This window comes from Sciurus vulgaris (genome assembly GCF_902686455.1).
Source record: "Sciurus vulgaris genome assembly, chromosome: 6".
NCBI lineage: Eukaryota > Metazoa > Chordata > Mammalia > Rodentia > Sciuridae > Sciurus > Sciurus vulgaris.
Window position 1 is genome coordinate 123,165,188 of NC_136466.1, and position 22,578 is coordinate 123,187,765.

Below are 22,578 nucleotides of genomic sequence, written 5' to 3' on the forward strand. Positions count from 1 at the left end.
CCATTAGTGCAGTGTAGAAGGTAACTCTGGTTTCTATAATGTGACTTTAATTCTACTCTGGTGAAAACTGGAGATGATTTTATTCTTATGGTATCATACTTTCATTGTAGTAATTTATTTTAAGATTAAATTACAGTATGAGAGATGTTTGCAGGATATTGGACATAAGATAAAGAGAGGCTTTCTGGAATCCCGGAATCTTCTATTAAGAAGATAATGATTTGCATTTTTCTAATTGCTAGAGAGATGGAACATTTTTCCATATATTTGTTTGTCAATTATATTTCTTCTGGGAAGTGTTTGTTCAGTTCTTTAACCCGTATATTGATTGGGTTATTGGTTTTTTGGCGTTAACTTTTTTGAGTTCTTTGTATATCCTGGAGATTAATGCTCTATCTGAGGTACATGTGGTAAAGATTTTCTCCCATTCAGCAGGTTCTCTTTTCACTTTATTGATTGTTTCTTTTGTTGAGAAGAAGATTTTTAGTTTGAATCCATCCCATTTATTATTTACTTCTTGTGCTTTAGGAGTCTTGTTAAGGAAGTGAGATCCTAGGCAGACATGGTGAAGATTTGGACCTACTTTTTCTTCAATTAGGCACAGGGTCTCTGGTCTAATGCCTAAGTCTTTGATCCACTTTGAGTTGAATTTCATGTAGGGTGAGAGATAAAGGTTTAGTTTCATTTTGTTACATGTGGATTTCCAATTTTCCCAGTACCATTTGTTGAATAGGCTATCTTTTCTCCAGTGAATGTTTTTGGTGCCTTTGTCTAGTATGAGATAACTGTATTTATGTGGGTTTATCTCTGGGTCTTCCATTCTGTACCATTGATCTATGTATCTGTTTTAGTGCCAATACCATGCTGTTTTTGTTACTGTGGCTCTGTAGTATAGTTTTAAGTCCGATATTGTGATGCTTCCTGCTTCATTCTTCTTGCTAAGGACTGCTTTGGCTATTCTAGGTCTCTTATTTTTCCAAATGAATTTCATGATTGCTTTTTCTATTTCTATGAAGAATGTCATTGAGCTTTTAATAGGAATTGCATTAAATCTGTATTACATGTTTGGTAGTATGACCATTTTGATTCTATTAATACTGCCTATCCAGGAACATGGGAGGTCTTTCCATCTTCTAAGGTCTCCTTCAATTTCTTTCTTTAGTGTTCTGTAGTTTTCATTGTAGAGGTCTTTCACCTCTTTTTGTTAGATAGATTCCCGACTATTTTTTTTTATTTTTTGAGGCTATTGTGAATGGGGTAGTTGAAGATTTCCTCTCACTCCAGTCAGAATGGTAATTATTAAGAATACAAAATATCATTGAAAAGGTTAACTATATTTATAATAATGAGAACATTAATAAAAATAATATAAGTGATAACAAATGTTGGAGAGGATGTGGGGAAAGATCCAATCATACTTTGCTGGTGGGACTGCAAATTGGTTCAACCATTATGGAAAACTGTACAGAGATTCCTCAGAAAACTTGGAATGTAACCACCATTTGACCCAGCTATCCACTCCTTGTTTATACCCAAAGGACTTAAAATCAGCATATTGCAGCGATGAAGCCACATCAATGTTTATAGCAGCTCAACTCACTATAGCTAACCTAGGTGCCCTTTAACAGATGAATGAATAAAGAAACTATGGTATATATATGCAGTTGAATGTTACTCAACCTTAAAAAAAGAATGAAATTATAGTATTTGCAGGTAAATGGATGGAGCTGGAGAATATCATGCTAAGGAAAATAAGCCAAAACCAAAAAACCAAAGGCTGAGTGTTTTCTCTGATATGCAGATACTAACTTAAAATAAGAGTGGGGGGTGGGGTCTAGAGAAGAATAGAGTTACTTTAGACTAGGTAGAGAGGAGTGAAGGGAGGGGAGGGGATTTGGGAGTTAGGATAGGAGAATGAATCAGACATTATTACCCTATGTACATATGTGACTGCACAACCAGTAGAATTCTACATCATGTATAGCCAGAAAAATGAGAAATTATACTCCATTTATGTATAATGTATTAGTACATTCTACTCTCATGCAGAACTAATTAAGACAAATTTTAAGAAAAAAGAGGATAATGACAATAATCACTAAGGTCCTCAGCAAATGTCAGTGTCAGGATTTGATTTGGGGTTTTATCTGATTCCAAACTCCTGTGCTCTTAACTGCTATGCTTTGCTGCACTTTCATTTTATTTTTGTCCAACATACCAATATAATTGAATCAGTTACCTGACCAGGCATTCTTTCCAGTGTTTGAGGGATGGGGACCAACCAGGTGTAGTTGATTTGCCACAGTGCAATTTGGTTATTTCATGTGGTATATCCCAGGGCCATAATTTAATTGGTGGTGTTGCTAAATCCAGGTGATAAGAAGCTTTGTGGGTGATGGGGGAAATCAGATAGATTTTAGCTTATTTAAAACTTTCCATGATCCTTTCTGTACTGAGGTAGAAAATTGGGTGGGAGTCTTGAGAGACTTGGGAAAAAGTTTTCTGTAGAATTACACACACTAAACTACAGTCTGTCAGTCATCGATTATAGAATATGACTAGTGTCAGAGGATACAGGTCAATGTGTGATGTAGGATACATGTAGAGGGAAATCAAGGGAATAACAAAATGCAGAAACATCATTTTTATCCATTTCATGCACACTTGAGGCCCAGGAAATTGGCAATTTCTTCTTTCTGATTATACTTAATTTAAAAGTCTTCTGTTTTGAATAGTACTTACAGGAGGATTTAAGCCTGATCAATGCAAATTGATTTTTAAAAAAAAATCATTGCAGTCTTTAAACCCTGGACATTATCCTTAGGTTGTAAGTGCTAAATTCAGTCTACCTTTTTGTTTCATGATGAGCAAAATTAATCTAGAGACCACTGCTGATAATTAATTCAGATAAGCCAAAAGCATACATCTTAAATGAGAGGGATTTTAGAGTTGAGGTTGTTTTGTGTTGTTTTAAAGTTAAATGGAATAGAAAGGTAGTCAATTTAGTTTCATGTTGCAATTCCTCTAAAACCTTGTCAGAGTTATTTCCTGTAAGTAGCAGATTATAAAGCACGTGGAGGGGGTGCCTGTGGGGAGACATTAGAGAAAGGGAGCCAGTGCTAATCTTCATGGAGTTTGATTTGAGTAGAAATTGATTCTGAAAATCTGTTTGTAGCATTAACTAGAGCAACTCCTATCCAATGCAGCTTGGTCACTTATTACCATCCCAACATACAGGGTTATTTCTACTTGATCATGAAACAGGATATAAAATGTATATATAATCCAAACTGTATTTCAGCCATCATGTTTACCTTCTCCTATTGTATGCTCTGTTCAAGAAAATAAATATCTCTAGCAAGGAATTCAATATAATAATTTCTTTCCAGTCTTCTTTCATTTTCATGCCTCCCTATAGGATAGACAAAGATTCCAATAAACAGTAAAATGATCGAAAGGTGAGGCAAAGAAGTAGAAGGAGAGGCAGTCTCTGGATGGTATGCAGACAGGACAGTCAGCCTCTGACTCAGAGGCTGTCTCAAAAGGTTGGCAATGACTTTGAAATTTTATCGAGTCCATCTCTTTTCCTTTAGGCAGGACAGTTCTTACACCTTTCCCAGTAGATGATAATCTGTCCTGTATTTTAATGAAACTTTCTTGTGAGGACACAAGCTCCCTGGGGAACTCATTGTGAAGTTAGATGGAGTCTGTTGTCTGCTTTTATTGTTCATCTCCTTCACAGGGATGGAAAACAGGGCTGCAACCATTAAGTTAAGTTAACCATTAAGTCATTCTACATGGTTCTTGGACAGATTGACAGATATTTAGAGAACACAACGACTCTAGGTAACTAGTTCAATCCCTTCATTGTGACTAGTTCAAGTCTTCTCCAGGTTGAGATGAGAGGGTTTTCTCAAACTCACATTGCATCATTGACCTATGTTTTCTTTAGACCTTCCCATCTTTTGCCAACTCTATGCATTGCTAGGATTTTCTTCTATGTGCTAAAATCACACTGATCTGTTAGTCAATAGCCAACATATATGATTTTTCAAACAAAAAGTGACTATTGGTATTTTTGATTAATAGAACTTAGTTTAAGCACTGAGTGACTCAGAGCCCTGGGCTCTGGTATGTTTCTGCCACAGCTACTAGTATGACTTTTTGTGGGTGACTTAGTGTCTGAACCTCAGTTCATCACCATCCGATATGTGCCCAGATTATAGAAGCTTTCCCCAAGGTACTTTCCATGTGGTGTCAACAGATGTGACATGAAAAATGTTTCCATTTTAAATAGGTGGTGTGGGGAGGCAAAGAATCAATGAACCTAAACAGACTTCTTTACTGAAGGACTTGATTCCTTCAAGTTTCAGATAATAAAAAATGTACAGCATAAATCTTCAAATTCTCAGGAGAGGTTTTCTAAAGGTATCTAACTATGATTCTTTCCCCATCTATATTTAGTGCTACCTCAATATCACTTTCTCTGATCAGGCTTGTCTGCAAAGCAGAGGCAGTTATTTGTTCCTTGGTACTCATTCCAGAAACACAGGACACCTCGGGGCTTTAGACTGGACAATAGATTGTGCCCTCTGTTGCATCATGAGCACTTTGAGGGTAGGGTCTTTCCTTGTTTCTCTTAGTAAAGAGGGTCTAATCCAATGCTTGTATTTGGAAAATATTTAATAAATATGTTGAGAGAGTCAAGGTGTCCATAAATGGAAGGAATTGGCTTGAAAATTCCTTGAACATTTCCTGTCACATGAAATGTTCTTATAGACTGCATTTTTGAAATGGGTGGAATTTGTAGTCAAGATGATTGATTGGGAATCTATGGGAGTTTCCTGAGGTTATAAAGATAATAAAAGAATAAAAGCACTTACAGATAACCACAGGTATTTTAGAGAAGGGCAGAGTACAGCTTTACAGGCAGCGTTTTCTGGCATCCTTCCTAGGTCTGGATGAATTTTTTCTATTGTCTTGAGTCTAGATTCTAATAATATAGAATTATTACTTAAGGAAATTCACCCAGATTACCAATATGTAAGGAAGGGACTCAGTGCCATGACATTTATTTCATCTTTTACCTTCTACAGTGCCACTGTGTACTTGTGAATTAAATTCATTTCATTTGTGATGAGCTTATTTTTCTCTTCTTTTATTCCATTATCCTGTTCTATTTCTTACATGTTTCTGCAAAGCATGAAATTTGTCTCATGAGCAGTTATCTCTTTTTTGATACCTATTGTTTTGTGATCATAGGAATAACTTGATAAATATTTGCTGCAAAAATTTAAAAAATGAATATGGTGACTCAGACATGTTTCCAATTTAGCATCTAAAGATATAGTAAATATGATAAACATATTTGGCAAAAGTTTAAGTTCTGGAAGTAGGGGAAATAGGGAGGAATTACCTATCACTTCACTCTCAAAGAATAGCCACAATTAAGACTTCAGATCATTTTCCTCTAGATATATTTTATTACGGTAATCATAGTGTATGTATAATTTTGTCCTGAATTTTTTTTTTCATTTGAAGTTGTATGAAGTGTTTACAAACATTATATATATTCTTTTTTAGGTAGGAAATATTTTTACAATAAATTTTTGAAAATTATAACGGTCCTGGGCAATATAGTTTCAGAAGCAGAATATTTATTTATTTTAATTAATTAATTAATTTGCAGTACTTGGGGTTGAACCCATGGACTGAGCTACATCACTAATTCATTTTAATTTTTTTTTTTGAGACAAGTTCTCCCTGCATTGTTCAAGTTGACCTCAAACTTTCAATCCTCCTGCCTCAGACTCCAAGTCATTGGGAATATAGGTGTGGGCCATAGTGCCTGACTCACAAATATAATTTTTAAATGTACCCACCCATATGGTTTCTCTTAGGCTTCTCCTCATTTTGTTTTTAATTTATCTATTTATTTTGCCATAAAAAGGGATGAAATAAACATTTTTGGATATGAAAAATTTCCTGCTTTTCCTTTTGAATATTTGCTAAGCATCAAGTATTTATCAGCAAATTGCTTTTTCAGAAGTTTGTGTCAACATTTGCTACTTTAACAATTCACAACATTTCAAATTTGTTCCAAATTCACCAGCAACAAATATCTTTTACTTTTTCTGACTTATTTTAACAGAAAAATGCTTCTTTAATTTGTTGAATTTTTGAGGGTAGTTTGGTCTCATTACTGAGGTCAAATCTTTTCTCATATTATTTTTATTCTTTGGTGAATTCGTGTCTTACTGTTTATTTTTCTTACTGAGCTAGATGAATGCTTCATTGCATGAAGTGTGCTGTTTCCTGAAGGTATGTTCACACATCACTGCTTTAGCTGATGCCCAAGGATAGTGTGTGAGGCCAGGAGAAGCCACCAGCAGTAGGTGGCCAGAGTGGGCTGTTCTGTGTTGTAATGCAACCACCAGGAGGGAGCGGAGTTACTATTTTTCTGTCAGTTCCGTATTGCAAAAGCAAGGCTTGGCCAGTGAGGTGTCCGTGACAGGCTTCATTCTTCCTTTGTTTCAACTATTCTTAGATAGGTCCAGAAATTGCTGCTAAGTTGGGACTGTGGGCACATTCGGTTCATGCTGCTCTCTGAGATCTGAAGTGTCGAAACTACTCAATATGGTTGGCTCTTCACTTGAGCAAATTGCCAACAGCTTGCGTGTGACTCCTTAAGAATAATGAGAACCTCATTTTAGGAGAGGGGACAGATTGTGTCTGTACTTGGCAACCCACGTTCCACTGCAGCTGGGATTGCTGTAGACACTCCGTGGAGTGGTAGGGCCCATATTGACAGGGAAAAGTCCATTTTGTCTGAGGAGCTGTGGGGTCTGTCAGCATCTGGCAGTAACGTGTTCTCTAGCATGATTTCCCACCCCAAACCTCTGGACGTGACAGAAGCTAATATAAGATCTCCGCAGTTTCTTTTTGTCATTTCATCAGGAAGCTAAATGCTAAATGCATTCAAGTCACACTAGAAGCAGGGGTCTCCTTTTACAAGACATCAACATCAAAACATACAGGTCATATTTTTTATACTAACTTTTTTAATCTTGCATGAAACATTCACAAGTAGTTCAGGTATGACCAGTGTCACAAAAATTGTCCTATAACTTAGAAAACAAAAGCTTTTTCACCTGAATAGCCACAGCTTTGGGCAGAATGGTTAAGTATAAGTGGAAATGACTTGAGGATAAAAGAGTCTTTTCCCAATGCAATTTTTATCATGCTTTATTTTTTCTTCTTAAGGGTCTACAGTGCCTCCTCATTACTTACAGGATTAAATTCATATTCTCCCTGGTCATCTTTTCTATACGAATATGATTTTTGATTTTTAAGGCAGATATCGTTAACATACAAAAATTGTACTATTTAAAATGTACCACTTGATGCTTTGACATCTATATCTGTATCTCTGTATCTCTCTATCTATCTGGACTCAAAGGGTCCTCCCACCCTAGTGCTGGGGCTAAAGATGTGCCTCATAGGGCTTGGCTTATTAAACAGTCTTTAAAATCAATTTTCTGATTCCACTCCAGGACATTTACATTCTCCCCCAAAGCAAACCCCAGTTCCTGTCACTGTGAGTTTTACTTCTTCAGATAGCTGCCTGCTCAGTTTTCTTCTGTTTTCTCCTTACTATGTCCACTTACATACAGAAAATAGGTTGCTTTATAAATCCTCTTGGTGAAGTTTATGTTTTTACTTCTTAAAGGAAGAACTAATTATATTTCCTTTATGCTTTCCAGTGTGCTGACCACGGTTTATCTATCTGACATTGTAGTTGTTTAACGCTTTTTTTGTTCCGAAACATTCATGAGATTCAAATGGTGAGCTTATGTCCACATAGTTGAGGGACACATGAGTTTATGGCTATTGATTTCATACTTTAAACAAGATCACAACTTAAGCATTTATAAAATAAAACATTTTCTGCTTCTTTTGAGTCTTAATCTTTAAATAAGTTTTTTTTTTTTTTTTTTTTTAATGTCTAGAGGTATTTTCAAATCTCTGATGAGGTCATGTTTAAAAAATTTTGAAGTATAAAAGCATAGGCCAGGTAATGTTTCAAGTGGTATCCTTGGGATGTGGTGACTGTAAGATTTAGGGATGCTCTGTGTAAACTGAGCTCTGGTAACAGACTGAAGTAGAGGGATTGCTTGGGAGAAGACAGTGTAGACCAACTCTGGAGCCTGGTGATGCTAATTTTATTGCCTATAAGTTAGGCTTGGAAAACTGCACTGAGGACCTAAAATTAAATTCTAAGAATCCAAGTTCAATACTGAAATTGTGAGCCCTTTGTCTGACAATGAATATGTCCAGAGAGATGATGAGGTTGTTATCCATCAGGATTGTGATTCAAAATGGCACCATCAAGTTGGAGAAATGTAAAAAGAGGTTCCGAAGCAATACTTTAGGAATCACTTGCTGAGGTTATGTTGGAAAATATGTTGCATAGAGTATTTTCTGGATTCAGGAATGAATCATTGTCCAAATCAAACTTATTCTTGAATAGTGCATGATGATAATGTTGAGAAGGAGCAAGTAATTGTGAACTTCATTTATGTATCTTTACAACACTCTCCCATGGTATAATTATATTGACATATAAATAAAGAGATTGAGGCTTGTTGAGAAGAAGTGAGTTGACCAGGTCATAGGAAGCAGTGGAATGAGGATTTGTACCCACTTCTTCTTGAGTCCAAAGATCAATATATTGAGATACTGGGGAGTTTTTCAGGAAATTGAAAATAAGTCATGAATAGTTGTCATGACATATAAAGGAGAAATTGGTCATAAATTCTGAGATGTTCTAGTGAGTTAGTGTCAGTGAAATTGAAATCTACGTACTCTTTTTAATCTTACCTGTTGCGGTGACATTCATTCTCATCTTTTGGCACGGAGAAATGATCACTAAACTTGCAGAAGGGAAAAATGTTGAATGTGGCACTTTTGAGCTGGGAAATGAAGTATAAATCAGAGCAGCAGTCCATTTCTTCTGGAAGTGCTGAAACCACACTGCCATTTTCAGAACATTTCTGAGAGGGATGTTATCTGATAATAAGCACTCACTGTACATTAATAGCTATACTAATTGATCATTTACTATATGCCAGGTACTGCATTAAGGATTTAAAGTATGTTTTCTCATTTAGTCTTTACATGACCATATAATGTAGTCATTATAATGTAGATGCCATTAATATTCTTACCTCACAGATTAGGAACCTGAGACTTAATAAAGGTTAAATAACTTTTACCAGATAACTTAAGTTATTGCTGGCAAAATCAGATAATAGTCATCCCTGGTATCCACAAGGTGTTGGTTCCAGGCCCCCTGTGGATACTTAAATCTGTAACTGTTCAAGTACCTTATATACAATGGCATACTACTTGCATATAATTGTGCATATTCTTCTGCATCCTCCACATTACCTCTAGATTACATATAATACCTCATACAATGTAACTGCTAAATAAATTGCTGTTTAGTTTTTAGGGAATAAAGACAAGAAGAAAAGTCTATACATATTCAGTACAGATGCGATTTAAAAAAAACTGTTTTTGATCTGGCCGGAAACAGTGGTATATAACTGTAACCCCAGCAACTTAGGAGGCAGATGCAGGAGGATTTACAAATTCAAAGCCAGTCTTACAATTTATCAAGGCCCTAAGCAATTTAGTGAGACCTTGTCTCAAAATAAAGAATAAAAAGGGTTGGGGATATAGCTTAGTGGTAAATCTCCCCTGGGTTCAACCTCCAGTATCAAAAACAAATAAATAAATTAAAAATTTAAAAAACACAGTTTTCTGATCTAGAGTTGTTTGAGTTTGCAGATGCAGAACATAAGGATACACTGGGCCAACTATATATCTAAATATCATGATGACGTGGTTTATGTTATTCACAACTACCTCTTGCTTCTTGTACGTTAAGCATTCTACATGATTTTCCACATGGTTTTGCATGTGGTTTACCTAGATTATTTCGAAGCCCCAAATTTGGTTACAAGATTATATTTAGGCTCAACTGTAATTAATTGCTATTAATTAGCAAATTAGCACTGCAGTTTTGCTTTTGTGAAAGACATACTGAATTAGGCATCAAGACTGGTGAATTCTGGCAGCAGATGTACTCTTGAAATCACTTTCTTTCAGCAAAGTGGAATGAATAGAGTTTCACTTACCTAAAGGCAGGGTTAGATCAGATGGCATCTGGGACAGTACATCTCTAGTTGTGTTCTCTGGGAACTAGGGAATGTATGTGTGAAAAGAACGTGGCTTGGGCATCTCAAGTGGTATCATGAAAGCATTCTGGGAAAAAAATTTCTTTCCTCACAAAATAATGTTAGCATTTCTGTTGAAGCATGGCCTCTGTAGCATCAAGGGATCATAACCCAACAAAAAGGGATGGTTGTTAGTCTTCCATATACCAGCATCCCTCCTATGAGAAACATCTGTTTTTACTTTGAAAATGATACAGTATCTTTTGCTTATCATATCTAACTAAAAATAATTTTAAAAAGGTGTAAAAAGAAAAGATGTGTGTGTGTGTGTGTGTGTGTGTGTGTGTGTGTGTGTGTGTGAGCATTTTTGCCCCTGAAGAATCAAGGTTGATGGATGATTATTTTCAGAAACAAGAAATATTCTTAGGGTATAATATGCTGATAACTTTGCTGAATTACCAGTTTACCATGTTACATAGTTCTGTGGGTAATTTATCATTGAATCAGGTTCTTTACTCTCTTCCATTATTGCAGGTTATATGGTACCTGTAGTTTCTAAAATATTGACAAACTCATTGTGATTTATTATTTTGAAAGCCATCAAGACACTTATCTCCTTTTTTTTATTTGATGTCCTTCAGTACTAACTCCAGGCATGTCAGGTATCTGGTATTGTCTGAGCATCTGTAAAGACAGTGAATAATATTAATTAAGATGGCTTTGCTTTTTCTCCTCACAATTGATTCTTTTGCTAGAATGGTAACAATAGTGTTTTCAATAAAAACATCACCTGGGATTTTTTGTTTTCCTTTCTCATAATGGAGATTTTTACTATAAAATTGAAATAACCTTTCAAATCTAAAATACCTTCCAATTTGTCAAAAAGGGACAACCTAATGTTCCAAGGCAAGCTCAATTCTCTTAGTCTAGCATTTTAGGGCCAGCTAAGGAAAGTAGCCTGCTCTGCAGGAAAACATTTCTTGGCCCATTGTTATTTTAAATGCTTCCAGGAGACAACAGAGTAAGAGAAGAGTAGCAACAACCCTTAGCATGCCTGGGGGATGACTTGTTCTTTCATATTTGTGGAACCCTGTGTCAAGAGAGAAAACATCTAAAAATAAAATGCATTTACTCAGAACCTCTGGGGCAAGGTGCAAAGAGCCTGTGTTGTGGGAGCCAAGATTAAAAATTAAATGGTTGAAATCTGCAGAGCAACTGCCATCAGCACAACCGTGGGCTCTTTCTGGTTAACTTTGTGCCATCTGATTAGTTTCAATAAATTGGCTTTGAGTACTAATGTCCTTTGGTCTTTTTCGTTGTTGTTCATAACTCCTAGTGACCCATTTACTGGTGAGTTGTTTCTTCACAGTCCAGTGACTGCTGGCCTTTCAAAGTGTTGACTTTATCCACCAGTGTGTACAGCTGCCAAAATGGGGTCTGGTCTGTTAACAATCTAGTCAAGTTCCAAGTGGTAGGAATCAAAAACCCACCATAGTCTTCATATACTCCTTTAACTCTTTCCTGAAATGTAGCACGGAATGGAAAATCAAGTCTAGGCAGGGCACAAGCACTATTGTAAATGTACTGATGGAGAGGGATTCACAAGGGGAAAAAGTAAGCCAAAGGAATTTTGCAGACTATGTTTCTTCTAATCGATTCCTGTGCTCTTGGTTTTTGCCCAAGTTCTCTGCTCCTTCCATGGGAGTAAAGTCTTTAAAAGACAAAATGCTGTAGCATTCTCCATTTCTGTGTTTCTTTAGCAGTCCCTACCCCTGACATTGAGGCTATCTTATTTTTAAGCATCTTTCAACTCTCTCCAAAGCCTAATAGCCATTTGAAAGGCTCACCTCTTTTAGTAGAACTTGAGAAATGTTGAATCATCTTTAGAAAGTCTATAACTAAATGAACTGAAGCAAGTCTCCAGCTGATGTTTGACCAAAAAAGTGAAATAGTGAGCTGCCCATTGTATTGATTGTGCAAGTTGAAATGGGATTTTCTTCAAAGGAAGTATTTTGCTTATAGATGGGAAATGCCTATTTCTTTGTTCAAAAGTGATGTTAATGTTGTATTCTCCACCTATTTCCAAGACAGTTTTAGCCTTGATCGTCAGTTCCTGTGTTTCGTGTTCCCCAAGAGTTCGTTGTGATTAAAGTCTTAGTGCCGAACGTGGTACTATTGGAAGGTGGTGGAAACTTTGGGAGCTGCAGCCCAGCAGGAAGGCCTTAGTTCATTGTGAGTGTTAGGTGGTCGAAGTTCTGAATGTAACCACTTGGTAGTTCTCATATGACCTCTTGAGTTCTTGCAAGAGAATTGTTAGAAAAGAAGCAAGCCTGGCCCTTCCTTGTTCTCTTTTTCTCTGCTCCTGTATAAGATGTGATTTCTGCCATCCACTGCCTTCACCAGACCCTAGACAAATGGAGCAACACAATCTTGAACCTCAAATCTCTTCTCTAAAACTGTGATCTAAATAAACCTGTTCTACTTCATAAGTAGCCCATGTCAGGTATTTTGTTATAGTGATGCAAAGCTGACTGTTATACTATTCAACTTAAATATTTTAAAATAATCAAAGTTAAGAGATTATGTCTAGGGACACAGGGAAGCATCTATTTAAGCTCATGCTTCTTTAAACCAAACCAGACGCAGACTGTTTCTTGGTTGGTGACACTTCCTTGCTGCTTTTAGAGATCTATATCCTCATTGGTTAGACCTTAAGACACATAAGTAGAGCCTACATTTATGTTAGTGAACTTCCAGATTGAAATATTTTTTGTTTTAATATTTTTGTCATAATATTTGAAGTCTTTGGAAAAATGAATGATAATTTACAAGTGAAAAAATATCCATGCTGCAAAGAACTCTTAACATTGTCTCCAGTTTTCGACAGAATAAATGTGTCTGATGGTAGTGTTAGTGTCTACAGAAAAGTTTTTTTTTTTTTTTAAGTTAGTGGAGTCAGAGTATATGTAGAAGCACTGTGAAAAATCTTGAAATTTTAGCAGAAGAAAAATTTTCACAGTGAAATTCAAGGAATAGTCACATAAGTGGATATTTTAATAGTCATTTTTAAATTTCTTTTACCCTATCTGGCATTATAAAAATGCTTGTAATAGCTCATTGAATTAGGGCTATTATTTTTAGCTATAGTAATTCTTAACATTATTTCAGATCTAGCTTAATTTTCTAAAATATTAAGATGTGTGGTGTCTACTTCATTTTTAAGTAGAGAAGAGACAAGTATGATGAATACATTTTGATTTCTGTTTTTTCACTCTATTGTATAAGGCAAATTAAATTTTTTTTTCTCAGAAAAATGTATGCCTGGTTATATCTTTGCAAAATGCCTTTCAGAAAATAGGTTTTGAATATTCATTTAAATCTTATTTCTTGTGACCTTATGTAGGCTCTGTGCTGTTAAATCTAAAGTGTGTGAGTTGTTATAGCTGAGTGGTAATTTTAGGGATATTTTAATGTCATATCTTCTCCTTAGCCTGTTTGCATATTGTATGCAGACTGAACTTCAGGACTTTTTAAAACATAAGATACATTGGTAAATGATTTTGACATGATTTCTTGCTCTTTTGGACCAATTGTAATCTAGAAACATTTTAATGTTTTATTCTTGAATGACCCATTGCACTGAGAGAGAGAAAACTGAGTCTCTGTCAAGCCAAGATGACTTGGTATTGACCCTTATGCACTAGTTATATTTTGACTCAAATGCTTAATAGAAAATACCTGGACTTGGGTAAGTATAAGAAGGAAATAGGGCCAAATGTTGCAGAAGTTGCATTCATATGCCTTTGAGCTGTGGTCAGCTTCTCCCTACAGGGTTGTAACCCCCTTAGACAACTTCCTCTTTGGGGAGTTGCAAAGTGTAGAAATGTTTGAGGAAGGGGCCCAGCTGCCGGGATTGGATTAAGAACCACTTTGCATGGCAGTAGGTCATGAATGGACCTTTCCTGTTCTGACTCAGGCCTGCCCACCTCTCATTTACAGTCTTTGGGAAGAGACAGAAAGAGTCACACTTGTGGCCGTTGGGGCCACATGTCCGTTCTTTGGTGGTGCTCCTTGCACAGTGAACGCCTGCTGCTCCTGGATCAGGTATGCTGCCACTGTCTTGAGGGTGATTCGGGACAAAAGTGGCAATGTACACTTGTCAGGCTGTAGGACATGTATATAGAGATTTTGTGAATGCTTAATTTAGAAAGATCTAGAATTGGAATTAAAAATAGACATGCAAAATGATTTTGATACTACAGTCAACCGAAGTAGAGAAATGGGAATTAGAAAATATAGTTGTGGGGATAAGACATTGATGAGACAAATATGCTTTAAAGAAGACAGTTCAGAAAGATCATTGAAGAATCATTGATCATGATCAAAGATCATTGATCCTCACTATTTCCTTTGCTGTCACCTGAGTTGAAGTTACTGTGGTCTCACCACTGGGCAAATGCAATATTCTTCTCACTAAGGTCTTGTGTCCATTCTGCCCATGGAGGTTGGTTCACACCATTAAAAGCAGCCACATTTTGTCACTCCTCTGCCCAAGGACTCTTCATCTCCCTAGGATGAGACTGAACATTCTTACCATGGTCAACGTGGCATTCCTGGACCTGACTCTGACCCTCTCTTTTTTCATCTTGCCTAGCTTTTTTTCTTACCCATTCCATTTAGGTCCCTCCACTTTCCCAGATGTTCCTTGAATATGATCTACACATTTCCTCCTCAGGCCTTCAACCTCCATTTCCCTCTGATTAGAATGTTCTTCCTGCAGATGTCCACATTCCTCACTTCCTCTCTTCCCTTCTGTCTTTGTTCAAACGACACTCTAGAAGAGAGGCTTTTTTGACCACACTATCTGAACTAGCACACAGACCCCATCTCTTCCATCTCACCTGCCAGCTTCTTCCTCATAGCACGGATCACCACCTGTCACATTCTATTTAGTTGAATAATATAAAACTTTCTGTTGTTGGATCAGGAATAGCTGATTGGTCATTTTATGTTGTCCAACCTAAATATGTATTTATCAACTTCTCTTATTATTTTTATTCCTTTCCTTCCACTACCACTGAAACTCTATGAGTACAGTTATTTATTTTGTTGTTTGAAAATTCCACAGGATGTAGAGCATAGTAGACATTTAGAAAAAGTGTATTAAAAATGGAAATGGATAAGAAAGTCATTGGAATTTGTCAGTAATAAGCAGAGAAAGCTTATGTGGGAATTCATCTTTGGGTCTGTATAATCTGGAAGGAATTCTAAAAAAGTTGATTGGAAAGGCTTCTGAGTGAGTCCAGAAAACTGAAGGATTAATTTGGATCCATGTGAAATGAAAAGTTTCTAATTTGAGCTCTGGGCTATGTATAGACTTGAATTATATTTTTTCACCTGTTTTTATAAAACAGATAAGAGAGATAATACAAGTTTTGGATCTATAATTCTGAATTTTTAAAGTTTTGAAATTGGTAAGTTACAAAATTTAACTTGCCAAATGTAACATATGTTGATTTTGACCAGGTAAAAGAAATTGCTTTTCACTTGCAATTCTAGAAATTTGGTTAATAATCTTAATACAATCTTAATACTAAAACACTTACAAATACTAGATAGAATAATATAAGTAACCTCTTTCATGTATATCTGAAATGGAAAGAAAATAAAGCTATAACTATGGGTCAAAAATAAAGATGGAATGGAAAACCTCAGGGATAAACATTTAAACTGACACTGTGGCTGCTCTTTGGAGAGTGTTATTAATCTCAGTAACCACGGGCTTGGTTTTAACAAAGACGTGGAGATTCGAAATTGAAAACTGAGACTGTGGATTGGGGTAGAGATCTTCAGCACAAAATTGTGACCTATGAATAAAAGGGACTAATGAAAAAAAAAAATCACCAACAGCACAGTTGAGACAAGGAAGTTTTGTCTTAGAAAATATCATCTCTTCCAAAGATATATCGATGTGAAAATTAATGAACACACTTGTGTTCATATATGAATACATGATCACTGAAACTCCATATCATGTACAACCACGAGAATGGTACTCTAATTAGAGTAAGTTATACTCCATGTTAGTATAATATGGCAAAATACACTCTACTGTCATGTATACCCAAAAATCTTATAAAAAAAGTAAACAACAACAACAACAACGAAAACTCCACACTTGTAAACAGCTTATGAGTTAACCAAGAAAAATGATAAAAATTAGAAAATATACAAAACTGAATGTTAACACTAATAAAAACAATATATAGCAAAACTCAAAGGCAGCAACAAAAGTAGAAGCTTGAAAGCTATAACCTTAAATGCCAGTAACAGAAAAGAAATAAAAGAAATAAGATTTGACAAACTCAACATCCAATATAAGAATTTAGAAAGCAAAGAAGGCAAAGTATAATGAATGCACAATATATGTTAATAAAAATAGAAAACACAAAAACTGGTTCTCTTAAAAGACTTATAAATAGGATAACTTATAGCATATTTGAGCAAGGAAAAAAGTCATCTAAAAAAGACTAGAAACATTACAGGTAGTGGTAATATATTTGAAATGATAGTTTTACCTCTAGGGCAATAAAATAATAATCTCTAGCTCTTTATATCTAACTGATTGTCATAGTCAGTGATGTAAATGAAGGAAAGAAATAAGCAAAAGGTAGAAGGAAAGAAAAAGGAGATGCAAAATTGTCATTAATTAAAGATAATAAATAAACTCTACATGAAAACCATTAAAAATCATATAAAAACTTCAGAAAAATTAGCAGATGTAAAATAAACCAACTTTGTATGTTTAGAAAAAATAAAATTAAGTAGATTAGTTTAAAAATAGGTACAATGAACATTATCAACAAAAACTAGAAACATACAGTAATAAATCTAACAAAGGATTCAAAGTCCTTTTCAGGTAAAGTTACAAAAATTTTAGGTAAGTCTCCAAGAAGATTAAGTAAATGGAGAGAGATACCTAATATTTTAATATGATATATATCATAATGATTTCAAATCTTCCTTTATGAATTTATAAATTCCAAAGAAAGCTCATATGAGGTGTTTTTGCTTGTTTATTTTAAGGATTCCTTAAAGGAATTTGATAAGCTGATTCTAGAGTATATATGAATAACTAGGGACAGGAATATCCAATATAATTTTTAGAAGGTTAGCAAGGTTAGTCCTCCACATAGCAAGAACTACTATAAAGATATGGTAATTAAGACATTGGATATTGGAGCAGCAATAGGAAAATATACCAGGTTCAGAAACAAGCCCATGTATGTCTGAGGAGGAATTACAAATCTGTATGGAAATTTTAAAATGAATGTTTCCAGGAGATAGAATTATTCACATGAGAGGATAAAAAAAGAATAAGATACCTTCCTCACAGCAAAACCAAATTAAATCCCTGGTGGAATATAGGTTTAAAGGTGAAAGAAAAAGTAAAGAATTTACATTTTTAGAGAAAAATAAAATGTGTAGAATATCTTAAGGCCACTGGGGGAGGGAAGAACATCGTAAGACATTAAAATACTAGCTACAGGGGCTGGGGTTGTGGCTCGTGGGACAGCACTTGCTTAGTATATGTGAAGCACTAGGTTCAATTCTCAGCACCACATATAAATAAATTAATAAAATAAAGGTCTATCAACATCTAAATTTTTAAAAAATACTGGGTATAAAGAAAACTAATGCATGTACAAACAGAAACAACATGTATACCATTTGTTTACAATAAAAATAAATTAAAAAAGAAAAATAATGAATAAAACTAATGTGTAGCAAAAGACACCACAAATATTAAAAATATAAACTTTATATTATAAGAGGATATATATTATGCATGTAACCACCAAAAATGAGCAGACACTTTGTATGCAGGAGACTTCCAAAAAAATATTTTAAAATGCTATCCAACAGAAAGATGAGTGATACAAATGATAAGTGAATTAACAATTCACAGAAGAGGAAACGAATGACTGATAAATACATAAATATTTGTTCTTCTCTACTGGTAGTTTGGTAAATACAACAAATGAAAATTAATAAATGAAAATTCCATTTCATGCTTGTCAGTTTGGTAAAAATTAAAGTCTGAAAGTACCAAATACTGGCAATGATGTGAAAGAATAACTTGGCACAACTAAATATCACATTGTTACAAGTGTTTGAAGTTACTGAGTAAAGTTAAAAGTGTCCCTATCCTGAGGAAGGAATTCCAGTGGTAGGCACACATTCTAGAAACATGCTTGTAGGTGTTTGCCAGGAGATATGCATGAAGATGTTTATTTCGTTATGATTTTGTAAGAGCATAAAACTGAGAAAATTCTGTGTTTTCATCAATAGAGGAAAGTACAAATAAAAAATGGTATATTCAGACAGTGTACTATCATACAGCAGATAAAATACACAAATACCATGAGATGTCTTAATACAGATAGAGCTCAACAACATAAAGTTAAACAAAAACAAAAATGACTTGCATTAATATTAGAGTACCATTTATGTAGTTTAAAAACAAGCAAAACAATATATTCTGTATTTCTAAAGAATATATACGCAGTTCAAAAGAATTAAAAAAGATTGGAAATCCTAAACACCAGTACTTAGGATGCTTATGTGAAGGGACATAGGGAAGCAGGGAAATAGGATTAGGGACGGGAGAGTACACTGAGACCTTCAAGTCTGTCTGAATTGCTTGTTTTACCCAACAATTTATTTGATATTCATTTGAGATTCTCAGGAAAGTAGTACAGAGAAGTCCTGTGTACCCCTTTCCCATTTCCCCCCAATGATTATATCTTGCTTAACTAGTTGGATATTTAATACTAAGTTGGATATTTGATATTGAGTCTGATATTGGTCCAATATGTACATATACATCTTTGTCCTTTTTTTTGCACCTATAGATTTGCATAATCATCCTGTTAATCAGGATTTCTAACAGTTACATCATTACAGTTACAATCTCCTTTGTGCTGTGTTTTTATTTTCACAATCCTCCAAGTTGTTTTATGTATCAATAGTTCACTTATTTTGCTGAGTAGAATTCCATGGTACAGATATAACAATTTTTCAATGATTCATTTATTGAGAGATATTTTGGTCTTTTTGATTTTTTCTATTACAAATAAAGCTGCTAGGAACAATTGTGCATAGGTTTTTGTATAGAAATAAATTTCTTTTTCCCTGGAATTAATGCTCTGCAATGAATTAATTATTGGGTCATATGTTAAATGCATGTTTAGTTTTTGTTGCTTGTTTGTTTTATCTTGTTTTGCAGTACTGAAGATTAAACCTAGGGCCTTGCACATGGTAGGCAAGCATTCTGCCACTGACTTATATCTCCAGCCCTGCATGTTTAGTTTTTAAACAAAATTCCAAGTCATTTTTCAGCATGACTATATCATTTTATGTTCCCTTAACAGTGAGAAATTGTCCTCTGCATCTTCATAAACATTTGATATTGTTACTATTTTTATATTTTAGCTATTTTAGTGGATGTATAATGGTATCTTATTATAGTCTATGTTTGCATTTCTTTAATGGATACTCACTGGTTTTCTACTAATGTAAAGCCATACAACTTACTGTCTTACTGACTGAAATCAAAGTATTGGTAGGGTAAGTTCCTTTCTGCAGATTCGAAGAGGAAATACATTTCCTTGCCTTTTCCAGCACATTACTTGGCTCATGGCTCCCCTTCTTCTGTGTTCAAATCCAGCAACGTTAGTTTTCCAACCATTCTGAACTCTTCTCTACTGGTATTCCACTTTCAAGGATCCTAATGATTCAGCAGGGCCCATGTGGATAATTTAGGATAGACTGTTTTGAAGTTAGCTGACAACTTAATTCCATCTGCAATGGTAGTTCTCCTTTGCTATATACTGTAACATAGTTACTGGTTCTCGGGATTAGAAGAGGATCATTTTTAAGGAGCTGCCATTTGCCTCTCCTAGCTAGAAAGGTTGAGCATCTTTTCATGTGTTATTTGCTAGCCATGTTTCCTCTTCAGTGAAATGCCCTTGTCTTTTGACTATCTTCTAACTGGATTATTTCTTTTATTATTATTGAGCTTTGAGTTATTTTTTCTCTGTGTAGTTTTTGTTGTAAAACTGAGTTCCCTGTCTAATATTTGGTTTACAAATATTTTCTCAGTTATAACTTGTCTTTTCATCTCCTTAGCAGGGTCATTCATAAAACAAAAGATTTTTACTTTGATCAAGTTCAATTTACAGATTTTTTTTTTCTTTAATGAATTATACCAAGCCCTAAGTACTGAAAAATTTCCCCTATCTAGTTAGTTTTATGGTTTTGCCTTTTCCATTTAACCTTACTACCCATTTTAATTTAATTTTTGTGCAAATGATGAAGTATGAATTGAGGCTCATTTTATTTTGTCTGTGGATGTCCATAGGGACTGCTCTGGTGCACCTTGTTGAAAAGACTGATCTTTCTCCATAAAATTACTTTTCTACTTCGTCAAAAATAATTTGACCAAATACATGGAAAAATGTTCAACATCATTAGCATTTAAAGAAATGCAAGTCAAAACTATCCTGAGATTTTTATCTCACACCAGTAGGAATGACAGTCATCAAGAATACAAACAAGGGGTGGGGTTGTGGCTCAGTGGTGCAGCACTTTCCTAGCATGTTGTGAGGCACTGGTTTAATTCTAAGCATCACATAAAAATAAATAAATAAAAATAAAGGTATTGTGTCCACCTACAACTTAAAATTTTTTTTTTATAAAAGAATGTGTTGAGAGTGAGAGTTGAGGAGAGGATCCAGATTGTCATTGTGGCTTAAAGTCCAAAGAAGAGAGTCTATTTACATCCCGGGAAGGAGGCTGCATGGTCACTCAGGGTTCACAGAGTGGGAGAATCCCTGTTTCACAGTACCTTGAAAGCTTTCATTCTACCTCTAATTAATGAAATAATGTGGAAGATATCATTATATCATCTTACAAAATCCTTCCACACTTCTGAATTCTGTAATGGGATTACTCCATGATGCTTTTCAGATTCAATTTATACCTAATAAACAAGTCTAAAATATAACTCGTTGAAATATAACATAGGAAAGTCCTAGGGATTTAGGCAACAGAATTCCAAATAGGAGTTTAACCCTCTAAGGAGCACTTATATTCTTCTTCCAATTCTTCCAAGTTTTTTTTTTTTTTTTTTTTTTTTTTTTTTTTTTTTGTACTGGGGATTGAACTCAGGGTCACTTGACCACTGAGAAACATCCTCAGCCCTATTTTGTGTTTTATTTAGAGACAGGGTCTCACTGAGTTGCTTAGCACCTAGTTTTGGCTGAGGCTGGCTTTGAACTTGTGATCCTTCTGCCTCAGCCTCCTGAGCCACTGGGATTACAGGCATGTGCCACTGCACCTGGCTACTTATATTCTTAGAAGTAGAAATAATATAAATTGATTATGTGAAAGTATTTATTATATGCATTTTAATCAAAAATGCATATAAGTTTAATCAAAACTTTTTAAGCAGGAAAAGAAAAGATTTCTATGCGCTCTGACTTCCAACCTATAATCTAGAGCATAGTTTATATTTTTTGGCTTCATCTTGCCAGAAGTACTGTTTGAGGAGGACTAGAGCAAGAAACTAGCAAAGGAAGATCAATTTCCTCATCTCCCCTTGTTTCCTCTGACAAGAGCAAGATTTTTGCATTCTAAAATTTTGCTATTGGTAAACTAATAAAGAACAATGAAGTTCACAAAGTGTAGGCTATTGTCTTTTTAAAAAGAAAGTCATAGTGATAGACACGCTTTCTACAGAGTGACTTTTAACCCCCAGCAAGGAAGAATCAGATAATCCCTAAAAACTTTTTTTAAACACTGGTTTTGTCCAAGGATGATTTGCATTAAAGGTGTGTGCTCGGATGAGCCCTAGCAGCAGGATCGAGGACATTTTTAGAAGTGCGGGATTTAATGCTGCATCCCAGACTTGCTGAGGCAGAATCTGCATTTAGAAAAGATTCCAGACTAAATGCAACATGGTATCCTGAAATAGAGAAAGGACATCAGTGGAAAAGCTGGCGAAATCCTGACAAAGTAGTTTAGTTAATACAAATTTAGCTCTGCTACTTAGTTTTGACAGTGTAAATGGTTGTGCAAGATGGTAATGTTAGCAGAGTTGTGTGAAGGGTATTTAGGAATCCTCTGTACTTTCTTTGCAACTTTTCTGTCAAGTTTAGATTACTCCAAAATAAAAATTTTATTTAAAAAATTCTCAGGTGATCAGATGATTCATTTGCACATTAAATTTTGAGAGGCACTGCTAGGATACTCTTTAAAAATACAGTTTCTCTGG

At 35.0% G+C, this 22,578-nt stretch overlaps 1 protein-coding gene across 2 annotated transcripts in view; it reads left to right on the forward strand.

The window, feature by feature from the left end:
- PDE4D (phosphodiesterase 4D) overlaps positions 1 to 22,578 on the forward strand; it is a 1,241,089-nt gene that overhangs the window by 24,697 nt on the left and 1,193,814 nt on the right. Inside the window, exon 1 of one of the 2 annotated variants that reach the window (XM_079144025.1) lies at positions 14,044 to 14,345. The exons of the other annotated variant lie outside the window; for it this stretch is intronic. The gene's annotated coding sequence lies outside the window, so the exon portion shown is untranslated. Of the gene's footprint in view, positions 1 to 14,043; positions 14,346 to 22,578 lie in introns of those variants that run through there. 2 annotated transcript variants of the gene reach the window in all.